Raw genomic sequence first — 19080 nt, 5'->3', positions numbered from 1 at the left:
CTTCCACTTCGGTGTTTGCCAGGCACTGGCATAGCCTCACAAGAGGCCACAATATCAGGGTCCCTTCAGCAGAATCTTGCTGGCATGAGCATTAGTATCTAGGTTTGGTGGCTGATGATGGGATGGACTCCTGAATGGGTAGTCTCTGGATAGTCCATCCTCTCATCTTAGCTCTAAATTTTGTCTCTGTACCTGTATCCTTTCATGAGTATTTTGTTCCTTATTCTAAGGAGGAATGAAGTATCCACATGATGGTCATCCTTCTTGGTTTTCTTGTGTTTTGCATAATGTATCTCAGATATTCTAAGTTTCTGGGCTAATATCCGCTTACCAGTGAGTGCATCTGGAAATCAGTCTGGCGGTTCCTCAGAAAATTGGACATAGTACTACCGGAGGACCCAACAATACTTCTTCTGGGCATATACCCAGAAGATCTTCCAACTGGTAATAAGGACACATGCTCCACTATGTTCATAGCAGTTTTATTTATAATAGCCAGAAGCTGGAAAGAACCCAGATGTCCCTCAATAGAGGAATGGATACAGAAACTGTGGTACATTTACACAGTGGAGTACTACTCAGCTATTAAAAAACAATGAATTTATGAAATTCTTGGGCAAGTGGATGTATCTGGAGGATATCATCCTTAGTGAGGTAACCCAATCACAAAAGAAGGCACTGAGCTTTTTATTTGATAAGCCATGATGCCTAGGAGAGATGTTGTTCCTTCCCCCATGATAGGGAGTGGTGATTTGAGTGAGAATGTCCCCATAGTCTTAAGCATTTGAAACTCAGTCCCTAATTGTTGGTGTTATTTGGGTGTTTAGAAAGTGTGGCCTTGCTGGAGGAAGCGTGTCACTGAATGTATGGCTCTCTACCTCCTGGCATCCATGAAGTAAGCAGCTTAAGGCTTCCTACCTTCTCACCCTAAGTTTCTGACTCACCTATGACCTCCAGAAACCAGCTCACCTATGACTTAGAATAACAGAGTCAGAAGCCATGAGCCAGGATAAGCCTTAACTTCTTGAACATACTCTTCCCAAGCATTTTGTCAGAGTGGCAAAACACAATTCATACAATTCATACAGTGTGCAGGTCCAAGTGAACTCACGGGATGTCCCATTGTCTCACCTTTTTAACAAATACAATAAACACTGGAATGAAATAAGAAAAGGGGACAAGAAGGTCCTTTCCTTTTTCAAAGAGTTAAACTTTAGGGACTTGACAGTTGTAGGAAAGGGGAGTGAGGAGATGAATGGAGGACAACCTCTGTTCTTGAAATAGAGCCTGTGGTAGTTTGAATAGGAATTGTCCCCATAGGCTCTTATATTTGGATGCTTAGTCATCAAGGAGTGGTAGTTCTCGGGATTAGGAAGTATGGCCTTGTTAGAATAGATGTGGCTTTTTTGGAGGAAATGTGCCATTGAGGGTGAGATTTGGGGTTTCAAAAGCCCAAGCCAGGCCTAGTGTATCTCTCTCTTCCTGCTGCCTGTGGATCCAGATGTTTAACTCTCAGATAACTCAGCACAGTGTCTGCCTATGTATCATCATGCTTCCGGCTTTAATGATAATGGACTAAACCTATGGACTGTAAGCCAGCCATGTTTTAATAAGGGTTGCTGTTGTCATGGTGTCTCTTCATAGCAATTGATCATTGACTAAGATAGCTCCTAGATGGGAGATAGACATTTGATTTAGGAAGATATCAACAGGGAAAAACGGACATGATTATGCAATGTCTAGGTGTCCTCCCATCTTCAGAATACTGACTTGAGGTGGGAGACCTGAATGTTAGGTCTTGGTTTCCTGTGACTCCTTAAGGTTGAGAGCAAAGACAGGTAGAAGTCCAGGTTTCTATCTAGCTCGTGTCCACCTTCAACGGGATCTGTCCCAAGAACCAGGCTGAACATCTCTAAGGCTGCACGGTATCTTTACCTTGTCATCCTTAGGTTGATCACAAGCTACCAAAATTACAGAGTATGATTATGAAAATCTCTGAGAACTTGTGTTAAAGGTGTTTCGGTATTTTTTTAAGAGATCCACTCAGGAACACATATACTTCTAGAGTAATAGTTAAAAGTTAAAAAGAAAGGCTAGAGAGATGGCTCCGCGGTTAAGAGCACTGACTGCTCTTCCAGAGGTCCTGAGTTCAGTTCCCAGCAACTACATGGTGGCTCACAACCACCCGTAATGAGATCTGATGCCCTCTTCTTGTGTGTCTGAAGACAGCTACAGTGTACTCATATACATTAAATAAATAATAAATTATTTTTTAGAAAGTTAAAAGATATCAAAAATAAACATAAAAATAGCATTCAAAAGTAGGAAAGGGTATAACATTTGAAATGTAAATAAATAAAATATCTAATAAAGAAAGAAAAAAAGACTAGCCACCAATAAAAAAAAATAGCATTCAAACACAGACAAAATTTTGAAATTAAAATCTCTGGGGTAGTCAGTCCCCATGATTCCATGACTTCATACAAGTCTGTGAATGAATAAAGTTTTCAGATCATAGCATACCTATTACAGTTAAAATCAATGTCTTGAGATTTAGCATTCCTGGCCCTCTTCCAAAACAAAAATCAGAGATATGTACGATTTTCTAAAAAAAATCTAATCACAAAATTATCGGAATTCTGTGAGATTGTATAATTAAACCGTGAAGCTCTGTAAACTCGCTCTTTCTTTTTAACTTCGAAGGGACTCAATTTCACAGCATATGACATAAATTTGTAACTAGGTGAAGTGTAGAGATTATAAAATTATTAGATTAATTATTAGATCATAAAGAACAAGTTGTAGCCCTATGTAAACTGTGTTCCAACAGTTAACAAATTAAAACTGTCATGAAGTCAAGAAACCATCAGCTGGCTGTATCTGTTACCTTTTTGACTCTGAGACTGAAACATCTGAAGAAGAGCTGGAAAGCAATGTCTGTATTACTTTCCCTGTCACTGCAGTAAGACACTATGTCCAAGACAATCAACGGAAGAAACTGTTTACTGGTGGCTTACAGTTTCAGAGGTTGGGTCCATGACTATCATGGGGAGTTGGGGGCTTGGCAGCAGGCAGACAGACATGGCACCAGAGTAGGAGTTGAGAGTTTACAACCAAATCTATGAGTAGAAGGCAGAGAAAAAAAATGGGGAGGGAGTGGGAATACATTTGAAACCTCAAAGCCTACCCCTAGTGATACAGGCATTTGAACAAAGCTACACCCCCTAATCCTTCCCAAACAGTTCCTAAGCATTCAAATATATGTAATTTTGGAGTCCAGTCTCATACAAACCACCACAAAAAAAGATCTATTTACTCACATTTCTGGGAGTTCAACTCCACTGATTCTGGTCTAAGGAAGACGGAACTTCACCATGGTGAAATCTATAGAAAAAGAGGCTTATGGTGAACAGAACACAAAACAACAAGGGGGCGGATATAATCTTTGAAGGCTGGCCCCTAGTGAGCTACTACCTCTATTGAGCCCTGTCGACCACTTTCACCATATTCCACAACCGTGCCACCAAGCTGTGTTATGAATTTCATGATTAAACCGTATCACTGTCCCATTAGTGCTTTGGTACTTCAATGCAGCTCTAGGAGGGGAACCTAATTAGAACAAAAGGATAATTGAGAATCACTCAAATAATAAGTTTGGATTTGAACACAAGAAGAGTGAACTCTTAGTAACGACTTTCCATTTCCATACCCTGTCTCTATAGCAGAGAAATAGAGCTGCTGCCTACCCCTGGTATTGTTCAGAGGTTCAAAGGACAAAAATACACATGAAAGTTTCACAAACTCAAGTGTGACTGGCTGATGTATTGGGAAAAAAAAAAATTCCCTGGTGTGGATATACACCCAACTTTTAAAAATAGTGGGGCTTTGGAGCCTGATCAGAGGGAAACATATTTGCCATTAAAACCTGTTAATCTGAAATTAGATCCACAGATTAAAGACAGCAGCAGCAGGGCTCACATCTCCATTCCTACTGTGCCCCTACAGGGCTGGGAGGCAAGATGCTGCCCAGCCAGCAGCTAGTGTGTTATACCCAAGGGCAGATAAGGAGAGAAACCCGTCTCAAAGAGAGCAGCCAACACCCGAGGGTCACATTCCCAGGAACACATTCTGCAGTGGATAGTAAGTGGCCTACTCACGTTAGTGTGTCCTCTGATGTCAACATCTCAGGTGCCTTGCAGTCTTTGAAATGAAGACAGGAGGGCCCAAGCATCTACCTCACTGGCCTTTCTTCTGGCTTATCCTTTTCTAAGCTCCGCCTAGAAGGAAGCGTTTTTTTTTTTTCAATACCTCGCCTTCTCGCTCCCCCTTCCTCTTCCCCGCAACACAGAACACAAGGCAAGGGGCATACACCGGCCTTTAGAGGTCAGAAGTGGCCAGAGGCTGCTTCTATTGCACTTGAGCTATCACTATTTGTGGCTGTGCCAACCCTCAGGAATTACTGGTTCAGGAACTCATTTTCCTACTCTTCCATGATTCCCTGTACCGAGCGTGTAGAGCACTTACCATTTAAAAACAATTAGTTTAAGGTGTTCTTTTGGATTGAAGCAGCTAGAGTACAATTCAATTGCATTTCAATTATATTTCTAGTCTAAATCTTCCCATTAGAAACCACAGAGACGGTATAATTCCAGAGATACTGTATCCCGCAATGGGGAAGGTCAGTCGCAGCGTCTTTCACAGCCTTCTGCTTGGCCCACTCCTCTCAAGCTCTGGGGTGTATATCCACCAACCACTGTCAAGTTTGTTTCTGGAAAATTCCATTTGATGTGGCTATTTAGCCCCCCGACAGTCTCCATCCTCTGGCTTTTAGCTGTATACATTTTTAAGGCCGGCAAATATTTACACTAACCTCCAGAGTCTTCACCCCTCACCTTTCCTGTAGATCACACCAAACCTTTTTTATGTCCACACGAGTAATGGATCCTTTTAGACTTGGCATCTTCAACTCTTATTTATACTTTTCTGGGGGGCTGATTTGTGGTAGGGTATTATAGTGTTTAGAACAGGAGGACATGTAAAGCCCAGGGCCTCTGGACCTGCCCTGCCCCTCACCCCCACCCCACTCAAGCCTTGGCAGGGTGTTAAAGAGCTCCCAAAGTCAGACTGACAAAAAAACAGAGACTGAGCCTTGCTTGTGCAAAAGGTCACCCAGAGGTAGTTGACACCTTCTCCCACCCTACAAACTCCTACCCGCAGACACAAGACACTTTCTGAGCTATATGGCTCACACTGCTAAGGTAATCTCAACTGCTTAGTGGCTTCTTTTTTTCCTGGGCAATGCCTATTGTTCATGGTCACATTTTACACTCAAAGCAACTTTCTTTCACATCCTTCCAGGAAGCCAGTGTCTAACAACATCTACCTACTGCCTGTAAGGATCTGGTCTCTGACTTGGACAGAGTCATAAAAGCTGGTGCCTACCTCTGGGGGAATCACTGGATTATACAATTTAGACTGTAAGTGGCCTCAGAAGGCAAGGCAAGGCATTACCAACAGTATACTGGGATAAAAATCTGCCCCTGAGCCCTGGTAATTTTCTTCATAAAACACCCATCAAACATCAACTCCCAGCATGCACTGCATGTCTAGACTGGCTGTAACCTCATTTCAGTATGCCTTATTTTAGGGGACCAAACAATCAGGCATACACCAGGGCAGCCACCTGAAGCTGCTCCCGAATCTCCGTTTTCCATCTGTACATACCTGGATTGCTCAAATTAGTTTGCTCGGACAATGACACCAGCTCAAACAAAGAGTGCTGGCACTGGTGTGTAAAGCCACAGCCACTTCTCCAGTAGGATGAATGCAGGGAGGGGGTAAGGTGGTTGTTAACACCTGTGCAGGTGATAGATTTAATTGGGGTGGGGGGAGTGGCTTTAAACAGAGTACTATCACATTTCAAGGGTAGCAGATTGGACCTAACTGAGCATAAGTCGGCTCAGACCACTGCTCCTGTGGTCATGTGTATCAGAGGAGTGTTCATGCCTGGGAAACTCAGTGCTCAGTCTCTGCCCCATGGAAGCACCTGAAGAGGGAAAAGTTTTACTGTTGAGTGATCTGGCGACTTGTGCTATCTACTGAAAGCAGCCTCTCTCTGAGCCATGGAACTTCAAAGCTTGAAGGACTATAAACTTTATTTTGAACATTTACGTTTCTTCAGTTAACATTTCCTACGTCCTACCTCTCTCTCTCTTTCTTTCTTTCTTTCTTTCTTTCTTTCTTTCTTTCTTTCTTTCTTTCTTTCTTTCTTTTTTTTTAATGATTTTATTTATTTACATTCCAACTGTTGCTCCACGCCTGTCCCCCTTCCCATAGTCCCCTCATCCCATTCCTCCTCCCCCTTGCTTCCTAGAGGGTGCTTCCCCATCCCCCAACCTGTCTTCTCCCTTCCCTGAGGCCTCAAGTCTCTCCAGGATTAGGTGCATCTTCTCCCACTGAGGCTAGATCAGGAAGTCCTCTGCTACATATATGTACCAGCCCACGTATGCTGCCTGGTTGGTGGCTCAGTCTCTGGTAGCTCCCTGGGGTCTGGGTTAGTTGAGACTGCTGGTCTTCCTATGGGGTTGCCATCCCCTTCAGCTTCTTCAGTCTTTCCCTAATTCAACCATAGGGGTCTCCACTTCAGTCCAATGGTTGGCTGTAAGTATCTGCACCTGTCTCAGTCAGCTGCTGGTAGGGGCTCTCAGAGGACAGCTATCTAGGTTCCTGTCTGTAAGCACATAATAGCATCACTAATAGTGTCAGGCCTTGTTCACCTCCCCCCACACACACACACACACCCATGAGATGACTCCCAGGCTGGGCCAGTCATGGTCCTACCTTTCTTGTTATACAGAGTGTTCCTGTTGTTGCAGTGGCACCTTATTGTACTTTAGAATTGGCAATTCAAACTTGCCAGTCAATAGTCATTTTAGTCACCATGACGGAAATCCCTTAGTTGACTAACAACAGTATAACTGTAGCAGTCAGTTTTCTTGTCATTGTGATCATGTGTGTGACAAGCGACACCTTCAGGAAAGGGAGGTCCGAGGGGATCCATCCCAGCCTGGCCAGGTAGGTACTGAGTGTGTCTCTATAAAGGCCATAACATGTGGAAGCTACTTCCTTCTTACATCTCAGCAGCAAGGAAAGACACCCGGAAGCAAGCTAAGTCCCTCAAACTGGCTTTCTAGTGATCTGCTTCCTATAGCTGGACCCATTTCTGAAAGGTTCCACCAGCTTCTAAAGTAACTGATGAGCAAGTGTTGAAAGTCAGAAGCCAGGGCTGAACCACCAGACCCACAGGAAGGAAGGACCTACTTGGGCTCCTGATTTTAGAAGGTTCTATACTGGCTGGCTCCACCCTGTGGACATGGGCAGGACATTGCAGCAGCCAGAAGGGTGAATGAGAGAGAAGAGCTGCTCATTGCGTGGTGGACAGGACCCAGAGTGGGTGTGTGGGTGTGTGGGGGAGCAGAATGTCTGGGACAAGACACTTGCAGAGATCCTCCACTCCCTAGAGACCAACATCTTCCACCCAGGAAGACCCAAAGGAGATCTACCCTCTGGGACCAACACAGGAGGCTAAGGGGATGATGGTTCCTTTCAAACCACAACACTGTTCAGTCACAGTGTCACTACAGCCTCTCCCGGTAACCCCCAGTCTTACAGATAGGAACACCAGTAGAAGGAAAATAAAATCTCCCTTTCCTAGGCTCCTAGAGGGAGAATGAATTGTCAACGTTCCTCCGAGGTCATGTTGAAAACATTTTGTGCACTTTATAAAGAACCAGGAGTCCCTCATGGGGGTTGCGGTGGGGGGAATCCTGAAGGAGTCATAGGTCAGAAAAATGTGCATGGAGCAAGGAAGAGAAATCAAATTTGATTTTTCAACAGAGGGGATTATGGCAAACGCCTGCCTGATGAAATAGGGTGCAATCCTGAAAGACTGCATTCAACACTCATCTTTCACCAAGAAGATAATCAGTTAAAAAAAAAAAAAACCTAGAGACTTAAAGAGGCATACAGAGGAAGGAGAAAAATATAGAAATGTAAAATTAGTATGTGATAATTGCATACTATGGAAACTAAGTATGTACTAAATGAAACAGGAAATGTATCATAATGTTAACAAACTGTATTAAATATCTAGAAAATAAAACATTTTACATCATACTTTCCTCATACATGTGTGAGATTATATACACATACTCATACAGATACACACAGATAAGTGCATACACAGTCACATACATATACATATATACATACATATAGACACACATACACATACATGCATACAGACACACTCACACCACACATACATACACATACATATACATACACACATATACATATATTTCATATATATGCTTTAAAAACGTAGACTAATATACATAAACAGGTGAAGAGAACTGTTCAATAACTAAGGGAAAATAATTCTGAAATATCAATTGGGAGTAGTAGCAAGGGCCTTACAAACAGTAGTGCATACTAATCATGAGGTAATCAATAAATATGTGCCTGTGTAAAAGTAAACGTATATCTTGATCTTCAGTTACATCCTTTTTATATCAAAACATGCAAATAAAGTTAGAGAGCTTAACCTGTGGGGCACAATGTTCTTACACTGTAACAATCTTGCTAAGAGGAACAAAAACCAACAGTACAATATTCCTAATATGTAAGATTTTTCTGTGTATCAATAAGAAAGTGTAGAGGATATAAAAAGAGTTGCAAAAAGCCACACACAAGGTTATAAAATAAATATAAAGCTTTTGTGAGCATGAGACCAGAAAAGAAGGGCTCAAATGAAATTGCTGCAAATGACGTTTTGGAATATTTATTTATTTATTTATTTATTTATTTGCTTACTTACTTATTTATGTGGGTGTGTTTGCTTGTAGAGGTCAGACATGTGAGAGTCCGTTCTCTTCCCTACCATGTGCACTCCAGAGACTGAAATTGAGTCGCCAGGCTTTGCGGCAACCATTGGGCTATCTTGCCAGCTCTTGCAAGCAATTATAGATTTTTTTTTTCTTAGTGATAAATAATAAAATGACTGTTCATATATACACAACTGAATTAGCTCTGGATTGTCTGGTGGGATACCAGTTTCCTAAAAGCAAAAGAATGTTTCCGATGCAGAAGAACTAGCCTGTGAAACCCTTAAGACAGCCCACTTGGAAGTTCCAAGACTCAATATATAAAAATATTCTCTAACGGTCACCAGAAGTGTGCACATATATTTATTTTGTTGTAGTTACTAATAGTTAAACAGCTCATGGTAGACCCTATATCCAGAGATAACAGGGCAAATCTATAATGGTGAGTCCCATACTTGTAATGGGTCAATGTTTTTCTGATTGTGATTGTCTAGGGCATTAGTGGATCTGTAGGGCAGAAGGAACTTGGGGAGTCTTTCTGTTCCTGACCACCTGGGAGCTGGTGGTTCTGTGGACCAATGATCCAGCCCCCTCCTAATTGTCTTCTCATCCTGGAGTGCTCTACAGCCCTTTTACACATCCGGTGGCAACAACAACAAAAAAGAGTAGGAAGGTGTATACCTGGGTCTTCCCAGCTGGGCCATTGGAATTCTGTGCCTTCAACATTCAACTACTACACCAACAGAGACTACTGGGAGCTCAGCGTGGCAGAGTCCAGGCTTGGGGATGGGTGAGCAGACTCTGGAGGTGTCAGTTCCTTCCTGCTTTGAAGGAGGCAGACAGTTTCCCTCCCCCCTCCCCCCTCCCCCCCATCTCCTGCAAATATTGCCTACTTCTGTGTTCTGGCTGCTTTGCCTCAAGGGACTCAACTGTTTCTTTGGGTTTTCAGGCTTCCGGAAGCTCCATGCCAGAGATATTGTGTTGCATAAGCTTAGGATTTCCTTTGGAGCTCAGGGGAGCAGGTAGACCAAGCCTGAGACTGGACGGCATGCTAGGCCAGGAGAGAGCAACCAGATCCAAGTGCCTAGGAAGATCATTCAAATATAAAGAATGATCTTGACCCATTTCTCAAATGTAGTGAAATTTGCTGCTTGAAAGTGATGTTTGTGTTGGGAATCTAAGAAGTAACCTCACTTCAGCTTAGAGGAAGCATCAGGAAGAGCTTTCTAGAGAGAGGGGGAAAAAAAGAAGAAAAAAGCCATTCTAGCCCAAAGCATGGAGGACTCCACCAACTGATGGAGCAGAAGGAGAGGGACAAAGCCCTTTTACAAAAATAGAATAGAATAGAATAGAATAGAATAGAATAGAATAGAATAGAATAGAATAGAATAGAATAGAATAGAATGCAATACTGTATCCTACAAATAAAATCACCAGGCTGATGCTAAGCACCCCATAAATGTTCTGTAGTTAGTTTCTCTCCTTTAAACTTCATTGTTACTACATAGTGTGTGTAAAAGCAGGTATGTCTGTGTCATGGTACATGCACAGTCTCTGGAAGGCAGAGGGGAGCTTTTAGGACAAGATTCAGCCATCAGGTGAGGCAAGCCTTTTACCTGCCGAGCCATCTTGTTGGTCCAGTGTACGGTTTCTATATGACTTCTGTGATCAAATGTGATTGGTCCTCAGAGCCAGAAGCTGAGGGAGGGGGACAGATCCATCACTGTGTATGTCACCTGAAGATTCCCAGAGAGATCTGTAATGAAAAAGGCCAGACAGTACACCATCCTGTTGCACCCCGTTTCATATTCCTGTGGGAAAGTTGAAGGGATTTGAAAGACAGGGGTTTAGCCTTGCATGTCTGCTATTCTAGCAGTGTCTCCTTGTTTGTAAGCTACAGTGTGTCTAAGAGACTGAAAGTGGGATCAAAATATGCTTGTGTTGATTCCTTCTTTGCATTCTAGAAAGCGCAAGGATGGCATTGCCACACCTTGTAATCTATGAAATCTTAGCACTGAGAAAAATATGACCTTAAATATATTTAAAGACTAGAAAACAGAATAGTTTTAACCCTGCTTATCTGTGGCAGAAGGGATGATGAACAATTCTGGGTTTCTTTCTCCTTCCTCTTGTGCACGCAGTTTCAATAGTGTTAGAAAGCTAAAAAATGTTACTAAAAGGGGAGGGAGAATTCAAAACAAGGGGTGTGGCCTGAGGTTAAAGGAGCCAGATTGCAAGCTGCTGACATACACTGCCACGTCACAGTCCTCGCTCTGGCTAGACAGTCCCCTGTGGCAGAGACCAAAAGAGTCATACTAATTGTGCCACTGAGGAGTGTGGTGTTAATAAACTTCTTGAATTGTGCTCCTGCTTGTTATAGTCCCACTTCAGTCTCAGATTAGGGTAAGGTTCAAGAGCAATAAAAATCAGCCTTCCCTACAAGGCAGCTTTCTGAGATGCTAAGGAGTGAGGGAAGCTGGCAAAATGAGTTGTTCTACTCTGGACACCACATGCTGCCTGGATGCTGGGTGCAACCTTGGCACCTGTTGCATCTAATAGGAAGTTTACAAGTGACCTCCCCCTGAGTTCCCGGATATCTTGCAACAAAAAGAAGGAAGGCTTACCTCGCCATAGGCATGCACAAGCTATTCTCCATGACCCCCAAAGCCCTCGCCTGGCTTCATTTTAACAGGGAGGAAATTCCCAAAGAGCTCCCTAAATTTGTGTCTGAGATGGAAAGATGTTGCTTTGACCTGAAGGCATTCCCTACAATTACAATGGGTTAGAATTGAGCCCAGGACATAGTATTGGAAGGCAGGGCCTTTGGAAACATTTTGAGACCATAAGGGCTCTGTTCCCATAAATCCCACTGATGATGTTTCCACAAGGGCTTGTAGCCAGGGGCTTCCTCTCCTTTCCATGTTAATAGACAGCAAATATTCACACTCATCCTTCATCCTTCTACATGTGAGGATGAGGCAGGCAAGCTGCAGGTACCAATGCCTTCATCTTCACCAGTCTAAACCCATAGCTGAAAGAAAGGGAAATTCTAGATAAATTATCAGCACTGTATCATTCTGTTATCATAGCACAATCCCAGAGTGACCTTGGTTCAGTGGCTCAATGCCAATGTGTGACACCAATGGATATCTAGGATGTCATACCTTATTTCATTCCATTCTGTCCATTCCTATGAGAAGTCAGGTTGAGTCATGTGCCTAATGATGATGACTGACCTGCACAAGACCTAGCCCAATGAGCTCAGCTTCTTGCCTGATGGATACACAGACTTCTCTTTTCCTTCTCTGCCACGCCCAGAGCCACACCTCAGTGATAAGTTTGGATGTTCAATCTAGATGTACAGTATGTATTCCAGTGACACACTGAGGGTCCTCCAACAAAGAAGACCTAAAAGGGCACAGCCATCCTTACTGCAGAAGTTCACAGGAGCCATGCGGGTGCAGCTGAAACTGAGTAGAGAGTAGCTGATACGTGTCTGGGGTTGAAGTCATACACAGCTCTCCCCCAGAGCTGCTGGGTCATGGAACTCAGGAGGATTATCCCTGCCCTCAAACTGGGACATATTTTTTCAAATGGGAAGAGCCTACTAGCAAATGTATGCTTTAAGATAACTGGACTGTATAAAATAAACACAGGAATTATCACTTGATTTTCATGCTGGTCAGCTGCCCTCAGACACAGCCATTATAAAAGTATCAGGCCTTATCCACAGCAGTCCCTATGCAATAAAATGTGGACAGGAAATGGCCTTGACCCAATTGAAAATCCACTTTTAACACTTGCCATAAAATAGAACATTTGTCACCAAACTCTGTCTAGATAGAGTGATGGCTGAGCAGAAAGTGGAACTGAAAAGTGAGAGGGGGTGTGGGGTTCCTCAAGAATAAAGCAAGCAAGGGCTGTTTTGAAGGTTTGGAGAGGGAGTGGCAGGCTCAGATCCCACGAGAGAGCCACCATGGTGCCGCTCCTGGGAGGAGAGCACAGAGCAGGCCTTCTGCCAGAGCAATTCAGAGGCATGATGCCAGGAAGGGTGCTGAGGCTGCAGCTACCTCCAGGGAAAGAATTCCTCTGGAACGCATGGCACAGGGGGTGGGCAGGAGTCCCACCCACCTTTAACCCAAAGGCCCCTTCTTAGAGAAATCTAGTCAGCTTACATCATGGTAGCTGCCAAGTTGGGAAATCCTGAAAGTGTGTCAGGAGACGACACAGAACAGCCTATTCCTGTGGGAGATGGAAGACACATCTGCTGAAGGCGCCTGCCTGGGTGTTGACTTCCCTAGGGACCAATGAAAGGGCAGAGGTATCATCAACACAGATCGCTCCTGGAGCAGTCAGAATTCGCTCACCATAGACTTAGAAAGCAAGACTGGCTCCAGGCCACCCATGACCAGTAGGACAGGCAATGGGCAACAGCCACTAAAAAGTCAGTTGCTCAACTAAGAAACTCAAAGAACTGAGAAGAAATAAAGCTTTTTTTGGTTTGTTTGTTTCTTGTTGTTGTTGTTGTTGTTTTGTTTTTTCGAGACAGGGTTTCTCTGTATAGTCCTGGCTGTTCTGGAACTCACTCTGTAGACCAGGCTGGCCTCGAACTCCAAAATCCACCTGCCTCTGCCTCCAAAGTCCTGGGATTAAAAGTGTGTACCACCACTGCCCCGCATAGATAAAGCTCTTATCCTAGCATCCATATGGTTCTCAAACCTCACTGGATCCTAGCCCTACTTCCAGTGTCAACCCTAACAAATCACTACTGCATACTAAGAGGACTTAGCTGGGAAGATGCCTGGGAGCTGCTGGTAGATGGGGGGGGGGGGTGACTTTAGGAAACTGGCCTTGCTCCAATCCCCAAACACCTCATGTAGTCAGAGCTCTCTCTGGAGCTCAAACACCTCAGCACTTCTGCAGCCAAAATAACTGTAGCAAAAGTAACAACAACAAAAAAAAAAAAAAAAAAAAACACATAGAATTTGCTCCAAATCGATTTTGAGCATAACCTTTAAAGAACAGTTTAACATCTTTCTTTTGTTCATAAATTTATGTTTGTGAAATAATTCTCTGTTTTGTTCACATTAACCTCCGTGTCTCAAATCCATTCTTTAGAATAGAACTAAGGCAGCAAGAACATGTTAGAGTCTCAAAATAGTTATTTTGTGCAGGTCGCAGATAAGTGGGTTGTGCTGAAAGTCCATGGAAACTTAATTGCTGTACGAGCATGGGGAGGTTTTGCTGTGGCGCGTGTTTGTTTTTATACTAATCTTTATTTTTCTTATAGCTCAGCTGAACACCTCAATCCTAGCAAAATGCTTTTTGATATTCAAACAAACTGGAGCCAGGGTTCCTGCTCCCACAGAGAAGCTAATTTCCTGGAGTAGATGGGAACTCTGCTTGGGAAAATAAATCAACACTTTAAGTAGCATATCATAGATGCCAGAACCGTGTGAAGTCAGCACAGGAAGCCGAGGTGCAGAGAAGGTGTAGACACAGGCCAGGAGGCAGGACAGGGGTGTGAGGAGAGAAAAGACTGGGGAAGATAGCCCAGAAAAGTACAGAGAGAACCGCAGGCTAAAAGAGACAGCAGACAAGGAGCGCGGAGCCTGAGAAGAGGCCGGCAGCACCAGGTATACAAAGCAGAAGGTTCCACAGAGGCTGCCTGAAGAGAAGATTCTTTGAGGTTAGTAAACTTGAGAAGTTTAAGAGTGGGACTGAGGAGATGTCTAAGTAGGTAAAAGTGTTAGCCACTCAAGCATGTGTACCTAAGTATTCCAGACCCCACGTTATAAGGATAGGTGTGAAGGCACACACTTGTAATCCTAACAGTGTCTCAAAAGAATGAGGTAGACAACACTTGAGGAAGAACACCTGAAGTTGTCCTTTGGCCTGGACACACACACACACACACACACACACACACACACATACACACACACATACACACAGAGGGAGAGATAGGTAGGTAGGTAGATAGATAGATAGATAGATAGATAGATAGATAGATAGATAGATAGATAGATACATGATAGATTATATAATAGATAGGTAGAAACATAGAAGATAGATAAAGAGATACATAGATACATAGATGATAGATGATGATGAAGATAGATAGATAGATAGATAGATAGATAGATAGATAGATAGATAGATAGATAGATAGATAGAGGTATACATGTGCCAAATATTTTTGGAATGAGTGAGTGCAGAAGAAAGAATGGAGCTGCTTACAAGGAATCTTATCTAAAGGAAATGAAGGCTTGTGGATGGTAGGCAAAGAAGACGGAGCAGACCCTGACACACACAGGGAAAAAAAAAAATACAAGGGTTTTCAGGCAGTAAGAAGAAGGGCACCCAAGTGCATCTCTGGTTCACTCCTGTTCTCTCGGTGACTGAACCATTTCATTGCAAGGTCTCCTGCTGGTGACATCCTATCAAAGGCCCTAAAGCTTGCTATCTGGGTACTACTCTCCTGGACGTTAGAACATGCAGGATATGACATGGACATGGGCAATGACCAAGCTATACATAGAGGGGACACTGCAGTTTCTCACAGATAGCTCAGAGGAAGTAGAAAAGATCAAGTCTGTCCTTCATTTATCCTCCTTGTTAAACTCATCCAGTGCCTGTGGAAGAGGTTCTCGGTAGGGCCAAATCCAGTGACGATTCTAGAATCCGACTGGTCCACCCTGCACACCCTCACAGCCTCCTTCCTTCACATTGGTACCGAGAAGTCTGTTCTGACTGTATCAGTCTTTACACATTTCTAATTTGATACTTACGGAATAATTCTCGTGACAACTTCCTGATATGATCATCTGTATATTTTTGAGCCTTGTTTGAGATAAATGCATCCTTTGTTAGAGTCAAGTAGGGCACAGGAGGAATGGAAACAACATTGTTGGCTGCTCTGAGGATAGCAAATGCAGGGCACTAGGCTCACCAAACTGATAATATGGAGGCGTCTCCATCCCAAACCTACACTCCACTATAAATTATTCAGTACTATTCTATCTTAGAAAGACTTCTGTAGCAATTACATTTTAGAAACAGAGAGAAACCTGATATAAGAAAAATTTCTGGGTGAGTAATATTCTCCTAAAATCAATACAATTTAGCATTTTATCCACAAGAGTGAGGCTGTGGGTCAGGGGCGTTGAGTGAAGGACCGGCTGTCTGAAGCTCCAAACAGGCTCCTTTTGGCCAACCTTTTAGTGAAAACCTTTTATATTCATGTGTGTCTATGTGTATTCATGTGTATATATACATGTTCATGTGTCCACTTTTATAAGTGTGTGTCCATGTATTTGTGGTACATGGATGTGCATGTGTGGTTTTACATGGCTTTATATGTGTACACATGTGTATGCACATATTGATGTATATACATGGTTTATGTACATGTATGTGTTTGTGTGTTCTTATGTATGCCCTGTGTGTTCATGTGTGCATATTTATGTGTGTTAATGTGTGTATAGTATACTCATGTGTCATATTTTAGTGTTCATTATGTGTATTTCATGTATATTAATGTGTGCATGTGTATATATGTGTTCATGTGTGCTCAAATGTGTATGTGCATGATCATATATGTTTGAATCATCTATGTGCATGTGTTCATGTATGTTTGCATGTATGTGTATATGTAGAGAAAGAGGGGGAAGAGAGAGAGAGAGAGACCCGCATGAGTATCTTTCTTGGTCTTTCTCCACCTTATTTCCTGACATAGACTCAGTCACTGAGGATATAGCTCACCTCCTGTGCTAGACAGGATGGCCACCAAGCTTCAGAGATCTGTCCCCTGAATTCCTAGTACTGGTGTTTTGGACACTTGCTCAGCTCCCAGCTTTTTTTTTTTTTTTTTTTAATTTACTTATGTCAATACCGGAATTTAACTGAGTCCTCCAACTATCACAGTGAGCACCTTACAGAATGAACCATCCCTGACCTGTGAAAACTTTCCTGGACCACAGCAGTAACTATCTGACCCTTGCCTATTTAATGAATGGTATGATCTGATATCATATTCATGAAGTTCATCATTCTCACGGCTAAGTGACCACCTTCCTTCTTCCTCTCTCTAATTCTCTTGAACCAGGCTCTTCTGCACCCTGATGAGCTTAAGTGATTCATGAGTTCTATGTGCTGCTCTGCTTTCCTTCGCCAGCAAGAAAAGAATTACTGCTTTAAAAGATGGTTGCAGCTTGACCTCTAGGCTCACAAAGGCAGTTGAATCTTGACCTCTGGATTCATGGGGGCAGGTGCATCTTGACCTCTGGACCCACAAGGGCAGGTATATCTTGACCTCTGGACTTAGGAGGGCAGGTAAATCTTGATCTCTGGACTCAAAAGGGCAGGTGCATCTTTGACCCCTGGACTCACAGACCAAATGTGTCTTCTGTCTAAGGAAAGAACTGATTCTTTTGTTGTTTTTTATTTTCTGAACAAACTGAGCCAGTGTAAGAGGCATGGTGTGGCTTGCTAGAAACCTGAGAACCCAGATGTGGTGATGTTCTAGGAAAGAATAAGCCAAAGAGTGAGACGTTTTCACCTACAACCCAACATCTGGGTTCTGGGTTCCCAATCCAACATCTGGGTCTGGGAACAGAGGCTGAGATTTTAGCAGCAGGCTTTTTTAGTACAGATGGCACAACTCCTGGCTGACACTTCACTCCTGTCCAATGTCTACACTCCAGTTCTCTCTTGGTATCACCTTCCCCTGTAACCTGGCAGTGTTGGAACTCTGTCCTACGCAATTCTCATTTTCAGTACAATTGCATTTGGGAGCCACAGATCTGAGATTTCCAGGGAGCCTGCTCTAGTGTGACCTCTATCCCAGGCCTCCCCTTCTGGTCCTTCCTTATCTCTGCTCAGCTTGTCTCCAGCTCAGGACATTTGTTCTGAAAAATGAGATCTGTTTTCTTTTTAACTGTGTACATATGTTTATGTCTATGTATGAGATTATGCTTCTGTAGGTAGGTCTCTGAGTTCCTACCTATAGAGCTGAACTGTGGTATTTTTTCATTGGTTGTTTATTTTGATAACAGGGACTGAGCCCAAGGTCTAGCTCATGGTAGGCAGGTCTCTGCCACAGAGATACACATCCAGACATCAAGGAAAATTAAAAACAAAACAAAATAAAACAAAGAACATGTGCTATAGTATGGATTTAAATATAAAACCTGGTATATTGGGGTGCAGACAAAACATCTGTGAAATAATTAAATCATTGACTACCATATGACCATCCCCAAGTAGGCCAGGCAGTAAAGTGCCTACCTCAAAAGCATGAGGACCTAACTTCAAATCCTCAACAATCATGTTAAAAGCTAGGAGAAGATATGTCTATTTTTAATTCTAGCTCTTGTGAGACAGAGACAAGAAGATCCTGAGGGCTCCCTGGCCATCCATTCTAACAAAAACAGGAAGCCCTCAGCTTTGTGAGAGACTCTGTCTCAAAAAAAAAAAAAAAAAAAAAAAACTGAGGTAAAAAGCAATAAAGGAAGCCACCTTATTTGTATCACCGGCTTCCACACGCACATACATGGTCACATGAAATCCCCTTCATGGGGAACAAAATATCCATGGAAGGAGTTACAGAGACAAAGTCCAGAACAGAGACTAAAGGAATGACCATCCAGAAACTGCCCCTACCTAGGGATCCATCCCATAAACAACCACCAAACCCAGTCACTATTGCAGATGCCAACAAGAGCTTGCTGACAGGAGCCTGATATAGCTGTCTCCTGAGAGGCTCTGCCAGTGCTTGACTAATACAGAAGTGGATGCTCACAGTCATCCATTAGATGGAGTTCAGGGTCCCCAATGAAGGAGCTAGAGTAAGCACCCAAGGAGCTGAAGGGGTTTGCAGCCCCCAGGAGGAACAACAATATGAACCAAGCAGTACCCCCAGAGCTCCCTGGGACTAAACCACCAATCAATGAAAACACACAGAGGGACTTGTGGCTCTAGCAGCATATATAGCAGAGGATGGCCTAGTAGGTCATCAGTGGGAGGAGAGGCCCTTGGTCCTGTGAAGGTTCTATGCTCCAGAATAGGGGAATGCCTGGGCCAGGAAGTGGGAGTGGGTGGGTTGGGGAGCAGGAAGAGGGGGGGAAAGGATAGGGGATTTTCAGAGGGGAAACTAGGAAAGGGGTTAACATTTGAAATGTAAATAAAGAAAATA

Source organism: Mus pahari, chromosome 7 (genome assembly GCF_900095145.1).
Source record: "Mus pahari chromosome 7, PAHARI_EIJ_v1.1, whole genome shotgun sequence".
NCBI lineage: Eukaryota > Metazoa > Chordata > Mammalia > Rodentia > Muridae > Mus > Mus pahari.
This window is presented reverse-complemented; position numbering follows the sequence as displayed.